General features: G+C 33.9%; 1 non-coding gene across 1 annotated transcript; it reads left to right on the top strand.

Annotated features, from left to right (window-relative positions):
* The first annotated feature begins 3,673 nt into the window (after positions 1-3,673).
* Positions 3,674-3,746, top strand: Trnar-ucg (transfer RNA arginine (anticodon UCG)). Its single transcript has one exon. It is a non-coding gene; the product is annotated as a tRNA-Arg (tRNA).
* The last annotated feature ends 8,788 nt before the right edge of the window (positions 3,747-12,534 follow it).

Genomic DNA, 12,534 nt, shown 5'->3' with positions numbered 1-12,534 from the left:
TGAAGGGTGGAGGTTATCTGCAAAATCTTCATTTCTCTACAAGCAATTATCATATAAAACATGTTTTTGGAAGGATAGAATTTTCTAGAGAAATTTTGATGTTACAAGTAATCTCCACCCCTCGGTCTAACAACGAATGAAAAATTCATCACAAATGAGATCAGGGCGGGTGGATGGGGTTTAATCTTTGTTTTTTTTTTTGTAATATATAGAGTTTTCTTTCAACACCAGGAGAGTTAAAATGTTTTCAGTTTCTTGTTAAGAAAAAAAGACTTCGTATATTAAGAAAAAATAGACAAAATATAAGCCCCACCCACCCACCCCGTCTCAATTGTGATGAATTTCTTATTCATTGTGAACTGAAGGGTGGAGCTTAGTTGCAAAATACTCATTTCTCTACAAGAAATTACCATATAGAATATGTTTTTAAAAGGGTAGAATTTTCTAGAGAAATTTTATGTTACAATTAATCTCCGCCCCTCAGTCTAACAACGAATGAAAAATTCATCACAAATGAGATCAGGGCGGGTGGGTGGAGTTTAATTTTGTTTTTGTTTTGTAATATAGGTATAGACTTTTCTTTCAACAACAGGAGAGTTAGCATCTTTTCAGTTTCTTGTTGTGAAAAAAGACTTCGTATATTAAGAAAAAATGGAGAAAATATAAGCCCCGCCCACCCACCCCGTCTCAATTGTGATGAATTTCTTATTCATTGTGAGCTCAAGGGTGGAGCTGAGTTGCAAACTCCTCATTTCTCTACAAGAAATTACCATATAGAATATGTTTTTAAAAGGGTAGAATTTTCTAGAGAAATTTTGATGTTACAATTAAACTCCCCCCCTCGTTCTAATTAGTGATTAGGAATGAAAAATTCATGACAATTGAGATCTGGGTGGGTGGGTGGGGTTTATTATTCTTTGTTTTTTTTTTAATATAGTTATATAGTTTTCTTTCAACAACAGGATAGTTAACATGTTTCCAGTTTCTTGTTGGGAAAAAAAGACATCGTATATTAAAAAAAATGAACAAAATATAGGCTCCGCCCACCCACCCGTTCTCTATTGTGATGAATTGTTTATTCATTGTGAGTCGAAGGGTGGAGCTTAGTTGCTAAATCCTCAGTTCTTTGCAAGAAATTACCATATGGAATATGTTTTTAAAGGGTAGAATTTTCTAGAGAAATTTTGATGTTACAATAATTAAACTCCGCCCCTCGATCTGGTTAGAAATGAAGAACTTATCACAATTCAGATCGAGGCGAGTGGGTGGGGCTTAATTTGTGTTTTTTGTTCTTTTTGTACATAAGCCAACTTTCTTATAGAAAAGAAAAACAAAAAATTGAAAAATTGCAATTGGAAAAATTGACAAAACGAAAAATTGGAAAAAAGTGAAATTGAAAAAACAAAAAATTATAAAATCGAAACATTGAAAAATTGTAAAAATGAAGAAAATAAAAAACTGAAACGAAAAATTGCAAATAGAAAAATTAAAAATTAAAAACTCGCGAAACTCAATTCGAAAAAATGCAAAATCTATAAATTGAAGGGTTCAAAAGTTGAAAACTCGAAAAATTTGAAATCGAAAAAATGAAGGAACAAAAAATGAAAAATTCAAGTCAAAAGAGCTGTGGGACCGTTATTTACACCATTGGATTTTACTTTATAGTGGTCATCAGAAAACAAAAATTGTAAAAAAAATAAAATTTTTAGAAAAAACAAAATGTCTGAAATTTGGCACTAAATTTCTCATTTGCGATTCAAGAGACTATGTTTTATAGATTCCAGAAATTCTTCAAAATCTTAAAACCTAGAAATTTTAGACATGGTGGAAATTTTTGAGTTTGTGAAAGTTCCAGAGAATCCAAAAATTCCAGAGATTCAGAAATTCCAATGTTCGGTTCTTGAGATCATTGAAATTCTAGACATCTTTATAGGCTCAGAGATCCTAAAGATTTTAGATAACCTAAGAATTCTATGTATTCACTATATTTTAAAGATCTTAAAGACCCTAGAAGCTCAGAGATTGCAGAGATTCTAGATATCATAGAGATCTTAGACATTATAAACGTTCCAAAAATTCTGGTAAGGAAAACTGTAGATTCCAGGGATTCTAAAGATATCGCAGGTAAAAATATCAAATCCAATAGAATTTATCGATCATCCTCATCCAGGAAAAGGCACTTTTTTGATAACAATTTCTGGAAAATTACCATCCCATCACACTTGAAATCGGGGCGAGTGGGTGGCGCTTAATCTTTGTTTTTTTTTCTTTAGGTACATAGTTTTTCTGAAAAATGTAAAAATTAAAAAATTCAAAATTCAAAACTCGTGAAATTTCAAATCGCAAAACTGCAAAATCAAAAAATTGAAACGTTCGAAAGTTGGAAAATTGTAGAAAAGAATAACAAAAATTTCAAAATGGCAAAATTGACGAAACGAAATATTGAAAAAAGTGAAATTGAAAAAACAAATAATTATAAAATCGGAACATTGAAAATTTGAAAAATTATGAAAATTATGAAAATAAAAAACTGAAATGAAAAATGCAAATGGAAAAATTGACAACTCGAGAAACTCAGTTTGACAAATTGCAAAATCTACAAGTTGAAAAATGCAAAAGTTGAAAACTTAAAAAATTAGATATCGAAAAAATGAAGAAACCAAATGAAAAAAAATTGAAAAATGCAAGCCACAAAATCTGTGGGACCGTTATTTACGCCACTGGATTTTTCTTTATACACGTGATCAGAAAACAAAAATTGCAAAAAAAAATAAAATTTTTCGTTAAAGTGGGATTTAGTTGGAGTAAGATAGATATAATTTATTACTATATCTTATTACTAATAAAATATGTTTTATTTGAACAAACTGAAATATCGATATTTGAAAATTGTAAAGTTTTCGAATTTTTAGTGACTCACCCTGTATAGTGTTTTTATATTTATCATCACCGGTTTCCCTTTAGGGTAGGCCGTGACGACAGAATGCCATTGACCCCTATCCTTGCACCCTTCTTTCTTTTCCCCGACTTTCATAGCCCTCTTTAGTCCTGCTCTTTGTATTAGACAATTTTTAAGATATTGTGTTTTATATTATTTAAATAGCGGTTCTGTTCATTCCAGAATAGTGTATTTTTATGTATATTTGTGCCATATTTTTCTCGAATTCATTCCAAGTTTCTCTTTATCTCCTTTTACATTTTAATATTTTCGTTTCTTTCGGTTTTTCACTATATTTCTAGTTTTTTCGTCTGTAGATACTTTTCCGTTTTTTCGTTTTAGTGCTTCTTTTACCTTATCTGTCCACCGTGACGTCTTTTCTTAACGATTTTAATTGATATTTTTGCATTTCCACAGCTTAAGTTTACGGTTGTCTTTTAACTTACCCATTTTTGCTTAATTTGGTCATTTTCGTGGAATTTCTAGGTTATTTTTTGCGATGATTAGTAATTAAAAATCAGAAAAACTAGATTTCGCCTAAATAAAATTCATTTATGAATTTAAATGTACGAACTCAGTCACGTTGTATGCACGTAATTATTTTATTGTTACATTATAAATTTAATTTAGTTTTAATTACTCATTTTAGTACAATAATTTCATAGAAATAGCGATGCGACAAAGTTCTGAAGGATAATATCGCTTAATACTCAGTAAATCCAAGGATAATACAACGACCGTGTGGCCTAATGGATAAGGCGTCGGACTTCGGATCCGAAGATTGCAGGTTCAAGTCCTGTCACGGTCGCTTAACTTTTTTTTGTTTTTATTGCTGCATTTCCGTGACGGTTCCACCGAATGTTTATTTTTTTTAACTTTGCGGCCATTTCAAGTAAATTTTTCATACTGTCGATGATACAATTTCGTTCTGAGGTGTTTCCAAGTAGCCGCAGCGGATCCGGCAATTTTAGCTAACACTTTATGTCGTTCTGTAAAGAGAAAGTCTAAAGAGCTAATACCCCGCCCTGGGGGACCATAACCTGTTATACGGCGTCTATAAGGTGCCTAAGTCTAGCACCGTGGGTATTCCGTAAATACCTCTTTTAACTTGTTGCGAAAGCTGGACTTTGTCCGAGCTTGCACATAAACTCGCGTGGATGCCATTATTGACTTAAACCTTGCCATAATTTATTCAAGCTTATAAGTATACCCTGTCACGTAGTTTTGCAGTTTGCCTCGGCGTCATTGTTTATGCCCGAAAGGTGACTCGAAACAGTATCAGCGAGCGTCCATATTAAAGAGTCGAAATTAAATCTGAGATATTCAAGGTATTAGCAAAGGTCTCGGCATGGCACATACGGCAGGCAGTAAAAGTGATTTGTGACGGTAGAAATCCTCCGCATTGCAAATCCTGTCCTATTCTTCTCTGGTCGTTGTGCGGGATTAACCGATTCCAATTATTATTCCGTACGTCCTGATATAATTAAAACAACGGGTCAGCTAAGGTGGATGCAACCTTCCTCTAAAAAGCGACTCGTACACTAATTCAGGACCACGCTCAGGACAATAGGCGCAAAAAGCGCTTCGGATGCCTGTCGCTCGAAGAAGGGGCGGCGGGGTGGGCGAAATTATAAAATGAGCAAGCAGAGCAGAACGGGGGCAAAAAGCAAATTTATTTCGGACTCATAAATCAACATCGGGATTGTTTGATTCGTGACTGATTTTTTTTTGATGAGTTGTCAACTAGAACAAGTGTCAGTCAGTGTCAGATCAATATTTATGCTCTCATCAGTTGACATCTTAAAGGATAAACGGAAATAACTGACCTGAAACCGAAGGTGTTAATTATTGAGGTAAAAATTTCTGTTAAACAAATTTTAACGCTAACATTGTATTTATCATACTGCAACATTGTGTAAAAAGTTTATCGCGCCATCGAAAACACTATGATTTATAGTTGGCAGTGATTAACCCAATACAATGGACGTTATTGGTATCAAAATGAATTATTATTAACTTCGAAAGTATCTCTTTATCAGACACGATGTTGACGGTTATATTATGTTCCATTGCTCTGAAAGTTGTTTTTTTTTGTTCCGATAATGAAGCAAAACCACGTCACTATTATTCTCCAAAAAATGTGTCCCCAAAAATTATAAAAAAAATCGTGTTCACAGAAAAATATTGCTTCTAAAAAGTAAAATAATCCCAAGTCGATATGACAACTGTTTCTTTGCTTTATTTCATTTTTGTGATTTTGAAAGAATGGTTAGAATTTGCAAAAAAGTGCAGCCGAAAACTACTTCATCGGAACAAAATTAACAAAAAAATCCGTTATTAAGTTTTGATGATTTTTGAGAAATGCTAAAAATTTTTGTAAGGGAAAATTGAAAAATTTATTTTAATGCGAAGTTGCCTAAAAATCCACAAAAAATAATGATAGATTTCAAGAATTTCTAAAATTAAAATAATCCCAAGTCACTAAGTTCACTGCTTCTCGAAATATCCGATTTTTTCTAAGTAAAATTTTTGAAATATATATCTAAAAAGTTATCTTATTTTTTATGATTTTGCAAAAATGGTTAGAACAGAATCGACAAAAAATTTCTTTTATTAAGTGCCGATGCTTACGAAAAAGTAAAAAATTTCATATTTTTTACTTTTTGCAATATCTCAAAAATTACCTAATTTAATTTTACGTTTTTGGAAAAATAGTTGGAATTTTCAAAGAACTGAAGCGAAAAACGACTTCAGATGAACACAATGAAGAAAAAAAATCCTTTTAGTGTGTTTCGAATGTGCTCGAGAAAAAGTCAAAAATTTTGATTTGAAAAATTTTGGTTTCGAAAAAGTTGCCTAAAAATCCTCAAAAAATTCTGATAGATTTCGACAAGCCTAATCCAAAAACATAACATGTTGATGGTCTCGGACAAAGAAAATTTGATAATTGAAAATTTCAACTAAATTTTGATATTTTTTCTAAAGATGTTTCTAACGCGATTCTGGAAAAACTGTTAATTGAAAAATTATGAAAAAAACAAGTTTACGCAGAATGAATGCTTCTAAACGGTAAAATAATCCCAAGTCGATACGATGACAGCTTCTCGAAAAACTCGATTTCAAAATAAAATTTTTGAAATTTCTCAAAAATTGTTTAATTTAATTTTGCATTGTTTGGAAAAATAGTTGGAATTTTCGAAGAACTGAAGCCAAAAACGACTCCAGAGGAACAAAATCAATAAAAAAATTCCTTTTTGTATGTTTCGAATAAGCTCGACAAAAAGTCAAAAATTTGAAAATTCGGTAGTATTGAAAAATTTTGGTATTTTTTCTAAAGATAATTCTAACGCGAATCTGGAAAAAATTATGAAAAAAAAAAAAATAAGTTGACGCAGAATTCATGCTTCTAAAAGTTAAAATAATCCCAAATCGATACGACGACAGCTTCTCAAAAAATTCAATTTCAAAGTAAAATTTTTGAAATTTCTTAAAAATTGGCTAATTTAATTTTGCGCTTTTGGAAAAACTGTTGGAAATTTCAAACAACTGAAGCCAAAAACGACTTCAGAGTCTGTTTAGTATGTTTCGAATGTGCTCGAGAAAAAGTAAAAAATTTGCCAAGGAGCTAGTATAGAAAAATTTTGGTTTTGAAAAAGTTGCCTAAAAATCCGCAGAAAATTATGATGGATAGATTTTGGCAAGCCGAACCCAAAAACATAACATCCTGATAGTCTTGGACAAAGATTATGGGAACTGTTAATTAAAAAAACTATGAAAAAAATCAAGTGCACACAGAATTAATGCTTCTAAATTGTAAAATAATCCCAAGTCGACGGATGACAGTTTCTCGCAAAATTTGACTTCAAACTAAAATTTTTGAAATTTCTCAAAAACTGCCTAATTTAATTTTGATTTTTTTGAAAAATAGTTAGAATTTTCAAAGAACTGAAGCCAAAAACTACTTCAGAGGAATAAAATCAACAAAACATTTCCTTTTAGTATGTTTCGAATGGGCTCGAGAAAAAGTCAAAAATTTGATAAGGGAGTAGTATCGAAAAACTTTGGTTTTGAAAAAGTTGACTAAAAATTCACAAAAAATTCTGTTAAGTAAAAAATGAAGAAAGAAAATAGGTTTACGCAGAGTTAATTGTTCTAAAAGGTAAAATAATCCCAAGTTGATATGATGACAGATTCTCGAAATATTTGAATTCAAAGTCAAATTTTTTAAAAATCTCAAAAATTGCCTAATTTAATTTTTGGAAAAATAGATGGAATTTTTAAAGCTCTGAAGCTGAAAACGACTTCAGAGGAACAAAATCAACAAAAAAAAATCCTTTTCGTATGTTTTAAATGTACTTGAGAAAAAATCAAAAATTTTATAAAAGGGTAATATTGAAAAATTTTGGTTTTGAAAAAGTTGCCTAAAAATTCGCAAAAAATTCTGATGGATATATTTCGACAAGCTGAATCCAAAATCATAACATGTTGATAGTTTCAGACCAAGATTGTGGACTAATATTTAAATTTTCGGGTCAATTTTGCTATTTTTTTTTTTATAAAGACGTATTTAAGGCGATTATGGAAAAACTGTTAAGTAAAAAACTATGAAAAAAATCAAGTTCATGCAGAATTAATGCTTCTAAAAGGTAAATTAACCTCAAGTCGATGCGACGATGGCTTCTCGAAACATTCGATTCCAAAGGAAAATTTTTGTAATATCTCAAAAATTACCTAATTTAATTTCGCGTTTTTGGAAAAATACTGTTGAGTTTTCAAAGAATTGAAGCCAAAAACGACTTCAGAAGAACAAAATTAACAAGAAAAGTTCGTTTGGTATGTTTCAAATGTGCTTCAGAAAATTGCCTAATTTAATTTTGGGTTTTTGGAAAAATAATAATCGGAATTTTTAAAGCCCTGAAACCGAAAACGACTTCAGAAGAACAAAATCAACATAAAAATCCTTTTAGTATGTTTTAAATGTGCTCGAAAAAAAGTCAATAATGTTATAAGTGGGAGTTTTGAAAAATTTTCGTTTTGAAAAAGTTGCCTATAAATCCGCAAAAAATTCTGAAGGATAGATTTCGACGAGCCGAATCCAAAAAGATAATATGTGGATGGTCTCGGACCATGACTGTGGGCTATCATCATTTTTCATTCTGGAAAAACTGTTAAGTAAAAAATTACGAAAAAAATTGAGTTTACCCAGACTTAAAGCATCTAAATAGTAAAATAATCCCAAGTCGATTCGATGACAGCTTCTCGAAGAATTCGTTTTCAAAGTAAAATTTTTTAAAAATCTCAAAAATTGCCTAATTTAATTTTGTGTTTTTGGAAAAATAGTTGGAATTTACAAAGAACTGAATCCGAAAATTACTTCACAAGAACAAAATCCACAAAAAAAATTATTTTAGTATGTTTCGAATGTGCTCGAGAAAAAGTCAAAAATCTGATAAGGTATTGAAAAACTTTGGTTTTGAAAAAATTGCCTAAAAATCGCAAAAAATTCTGATGGATAAGTTTCGAAGAGCGGAATCCAAAAACATAACATGTTGATGGTCTCGGACCAAGACTGTGGGCTATCATCGAAAATGTCAGGTCAATTTTGGCGATTCTGAAAAAACTGTTAAGTATAAAGTTATGAAAAAAATCAAGTTTAATCAGAATTAATGCTTCTAAAAGGTAAAATAATCCCAAGTCAATACGATGACAGCTTCTCGAAAAATTCGATTTCAAAGTAAATTTTTGAAATTTCTCAAAAATTGCCTAATTTAATTTTGCATTTCTGGAAAAATATTTGGAATTTTCAAAGAACTAAGGCCAAGAACGGCTTCTGACGAACAAAATCAACAAAACAATGCTTCTAAAAGGTAAAATAATCCCAAGTTAATATGATAGCAGCTTCTCGAAAAATTCGATTTCAAAGTAAAATTTTTGAAATATCTAAAAAATTGCCTTATTTCATTTTGCGATTTTAAAAAACCTTGAAATTTTTCAAAAAACTGAAGTTGATTAATAACTTCAGAGAAACAAAATTAACAAAAAATCCTCTACTAAGTTTCGAAGGTTCTCCAGAAAAAGTCAAATGATCCACACAAAATCCACACAAAATTTTAGTAGGTAGATTTCGAGGACTGACCTGACCTGGCCTGGTCTGACTTGACTTGACCTGACTTGCCCTGCCTGAGCTGACCTGTCTGACCTGACCTGTCCTGTCCTAACCTGTCTGACCTGACGTAACCTGACCTGACCTGAGTACTATCATCGACACAATCACCTAGTTGCTATTTGAACTATTTTTGTTGGCATTTTTATTCAGACCACTTTTTAGACAAAATTCGACATTTTTAACCTACTATGTCAATTCGTCATTCTGCTACCAGAGGCGCATATTTAAATCTGAAAGAGCAAACATAGGTGTCAGCCAGCCATTGGTTGATTGCATTAACCTGTACTGTATCAAAGAGTTCGAGTATAAACCGTTCTACTTGAACGTAATAATTATATTCCTAATACCCTAAGTCCACCGGTTGGGCCCCGATCTCTCGTGACGAAAGAAAAATGTTAGGATTAGTAAAAAAGCCTTATGAAATTTAAGTTGGTCGGCGGCGTTATTTATTTCTGTTGTGAACCCCTTTAAATAAAGCCCTTAATATAAACTTATCGTGATCGGAGCGTATTGGACGCAGGTATCTTGGAGTTATGCGAGTTTAGGACCGTCCAATATCGCCTTGGCGGTTTGAAATACGCGTCGATGTCCCTGTAATACCGACCGGGGAGGTCTCGACCGCCTCTCGATTATTGTACCGTATAGGAAAGTATAGTGCCTCGGGGAATGCCTGCTGTCACTTTGTGTTGACCGCTCTGCGGTGTTCCATAAGAATTGTTTGCATTATATATCCCCATCCATGTTCATGTTGGGCCGCCACCACACATAAACTAATCGACATTATTGCCCGGCTTTTACCCTCTTATTGTCCAATCGCAACGGTATTTACGGATTTCGCAGTGACAGCTCCTTCCGCGGCAGCCACAATAATAACTCACCGATTTACATCTCGACGAATACGCGCCGCGATTTTCTCAAAGCGTCGTGACCTCAAAGGGTAGAAAACGTGCTGCGTAAATAAATAATTTAGTTGAAAGCACGTGCTCTCGATGCAATTTACAATTCAGCAAGCGGTAATTGTAATAAAACTTGACAATAGTAGCTAGTGGTTAAGTCAGTTGCAATAATTCTGTTTGTAAGTCTGTAGAGAGGTGACCGCATCTGTCCGGTTTTCATCCTGGCTTCCACATCAAAGGCAGAAACAAGCACGTAAACGAGGCTTAACTCTCCTTTCTACGTACATGTGATGGCCTAAGCTCCTCGCACCGCCAAAGTGTCTCCGCTTTCTGTATACCGACGAAGATTTAATTATTACTTACTAATCGCCAAGTCTCGTCTGGTATTATCTGCTGAACCTGCTACACAGGTACAGCTCGCAAACTGTGTAATAATGGGCTTGAACTTTGCGAAACAATTGCAACCATCAACTGTAATATGCATGCAATTAATATTGGAGGTGTATTTAGGAGAAGGTCAACAGCAGAGCTTTCCTATTATTTATTGACGGTATATGAAGTATATTCTCAAAAAAGCGACCAATTCTTTAGTTTAAACTCGAATCTGAAATTAATTTTGTGGAAGTAGGTTATTTTCAACAAGACGGGGCTACAGCGCACCATAGCAATATTACGTGTTACTCAACCTTTAGTTGATTTTTACTTCTAATGTCTTCATATTGTAACAGTTTTAGTTTAAATTTAAGCATCCAGTGTTTATGCTAGTAATCGATAGACATTATCAGAACCGTCACCGTTGCCTTGACAAACGCGAACGCAAAACCCTATTTTCTGTATTAATCGTAGAAAAACGTCTCTTTGCAGCGGCACGAGCAAGCCTAATTAGTTAAGCAAGATTGGTTTGTGGGTTCGGAAACGTAATATAAGTAGAAGGGATTTTGTGACATCTTCGACGGCCCAGAAACGGCCTTCGTCACGGAATAGGCTCATTATAGCTGGCGATGCCACAGAACACTTACTTCTGACAACTCCACTATTTATACGCATAATAATACTTTGCTCTCTCGTTAAGACTTATGCCCGTCTACCCGCCGATAAATTACTTATAAAGATTTATGTAATGGAAAACATATATCATTACGAAATTACGGCAATTTCGGAAGAAACGCGAACCGAGACAGTGACAAATGCCAGACAGGGGTTAAATGTGCTACCATTTGATCTAAAAACGACGATCAATGAAACAATTAGACATTGCTCCCTCAACTCGTCTAATTCCTATTTCTCGCACAGCCACCCTCATTTTTAACACTCTATATTCCTGACAAATGACAGAGGATTCAATTGTTGCTCAGCAGATCATTACTTATGATGAGAGTTTCACCGTTTCACCAGACGCCCTCTGTTTTCCCTTAATTTAGTTTAAAAGGATCAACCGATTGCGGTTCGCCGACGATAAATTCACCCATTGTAGATATTTTTCACCTGTCTAACGTACTCAATATATATATTTAATAACGACTATCTTAATTAGTCAAAGTTATGCAACCCACAATACACAACCCGCACCAAATATGCTCCGGTTGTCCCATAAGTACGCAAAACGCGTTAATTTAAATTTGGCGAGATGTCCTCGTTGTTGGATAACCAAATGGCATCGTAGACAAGGTTCGTCGCACCACGAATTCCTCAATTTTGATGGACCTAGGGACGAATTATTTTCGACGTTCTCACTAGCTAATTATTGTTGGCGTAGTTAAGAAGTTTTCGCGTCATCTAAACAACTTAGTTTAAATCCATGAGGAACGGCGACTGCTACACTTCGGACAGGAAAAGTTGATTCATGACAGTTCCCAAAAGTCGTTGTAATTTCACATAAATCAACAGTAAACGACAGACCAGAGACTTGGACCGTTGTGTCTTGTAGGGGTCGTCCCGCTGTATGCGCTAAAACCGAGTCTAATTATCACGCCCAATTCGCATGCACGAGGAGTTTAATTATTAGACAAAGATTGAGCGTAATAAAAAATAATTTGTAGAAAAATAGTCAATGATTTGACCACGCGTCAATACTCGGTGAACAGATTTCTGTGTGTTTTGTTTCGCGACATTAAAACTTCGTTAATTAAAATCATCCTGTTTGCTAGTTTGGAAAAATGATTCCCGGTAATTTCAGGTCGAAGACCTTGCGAAATGACCCGAAAGGCGATGTTCTCATCCCTTAATAATTCGTTGATTTGAAATAATTATAGCCGATTTCTTGTCCTTTGTTCGTAATCAACAAAACTTTATTAATTTTCCCCCGTCATCAGGGTTGACGTTCGGTCTGCAGAGTGTGGAAGTTCGGGTAGTGACAACACGTTTCCGGCTGTCGGTCTCGCGTATCGTTCCGGTAATTCCCCGGTCGAAGTCCGGGGGTGATGGGAGCGGCATCATAGTCGACTATGTAATTGCCTCTGGATTTCAATTAACGGCACCAACAAATCAAACCGCTTTAGGTTGGACTGAAGCGCGCTCGAGGTGACTCCCTCCCA

This window comes from Zophobas morio, unplaced genomic scaffold (genome assembly GCF_036711695.1).
Source record: "Zophobas morio isolate AGI-343-1 ecotype UQ-CSIRO unplaced genomic scaffold, CSIRO_AGI_Zmor_V1 ptg000004l, whole genome shotgun sequence".
NCBI classification, from domain to species: Eukaryota; Metazoa; Arthropoda; class Insecta; order Coleoptera; family Tenebrionidae; genus Zophobas; species Zophobas morio.
This window is presented reverse-complemented; position numbering and strand designations above follow the sequence as displayed.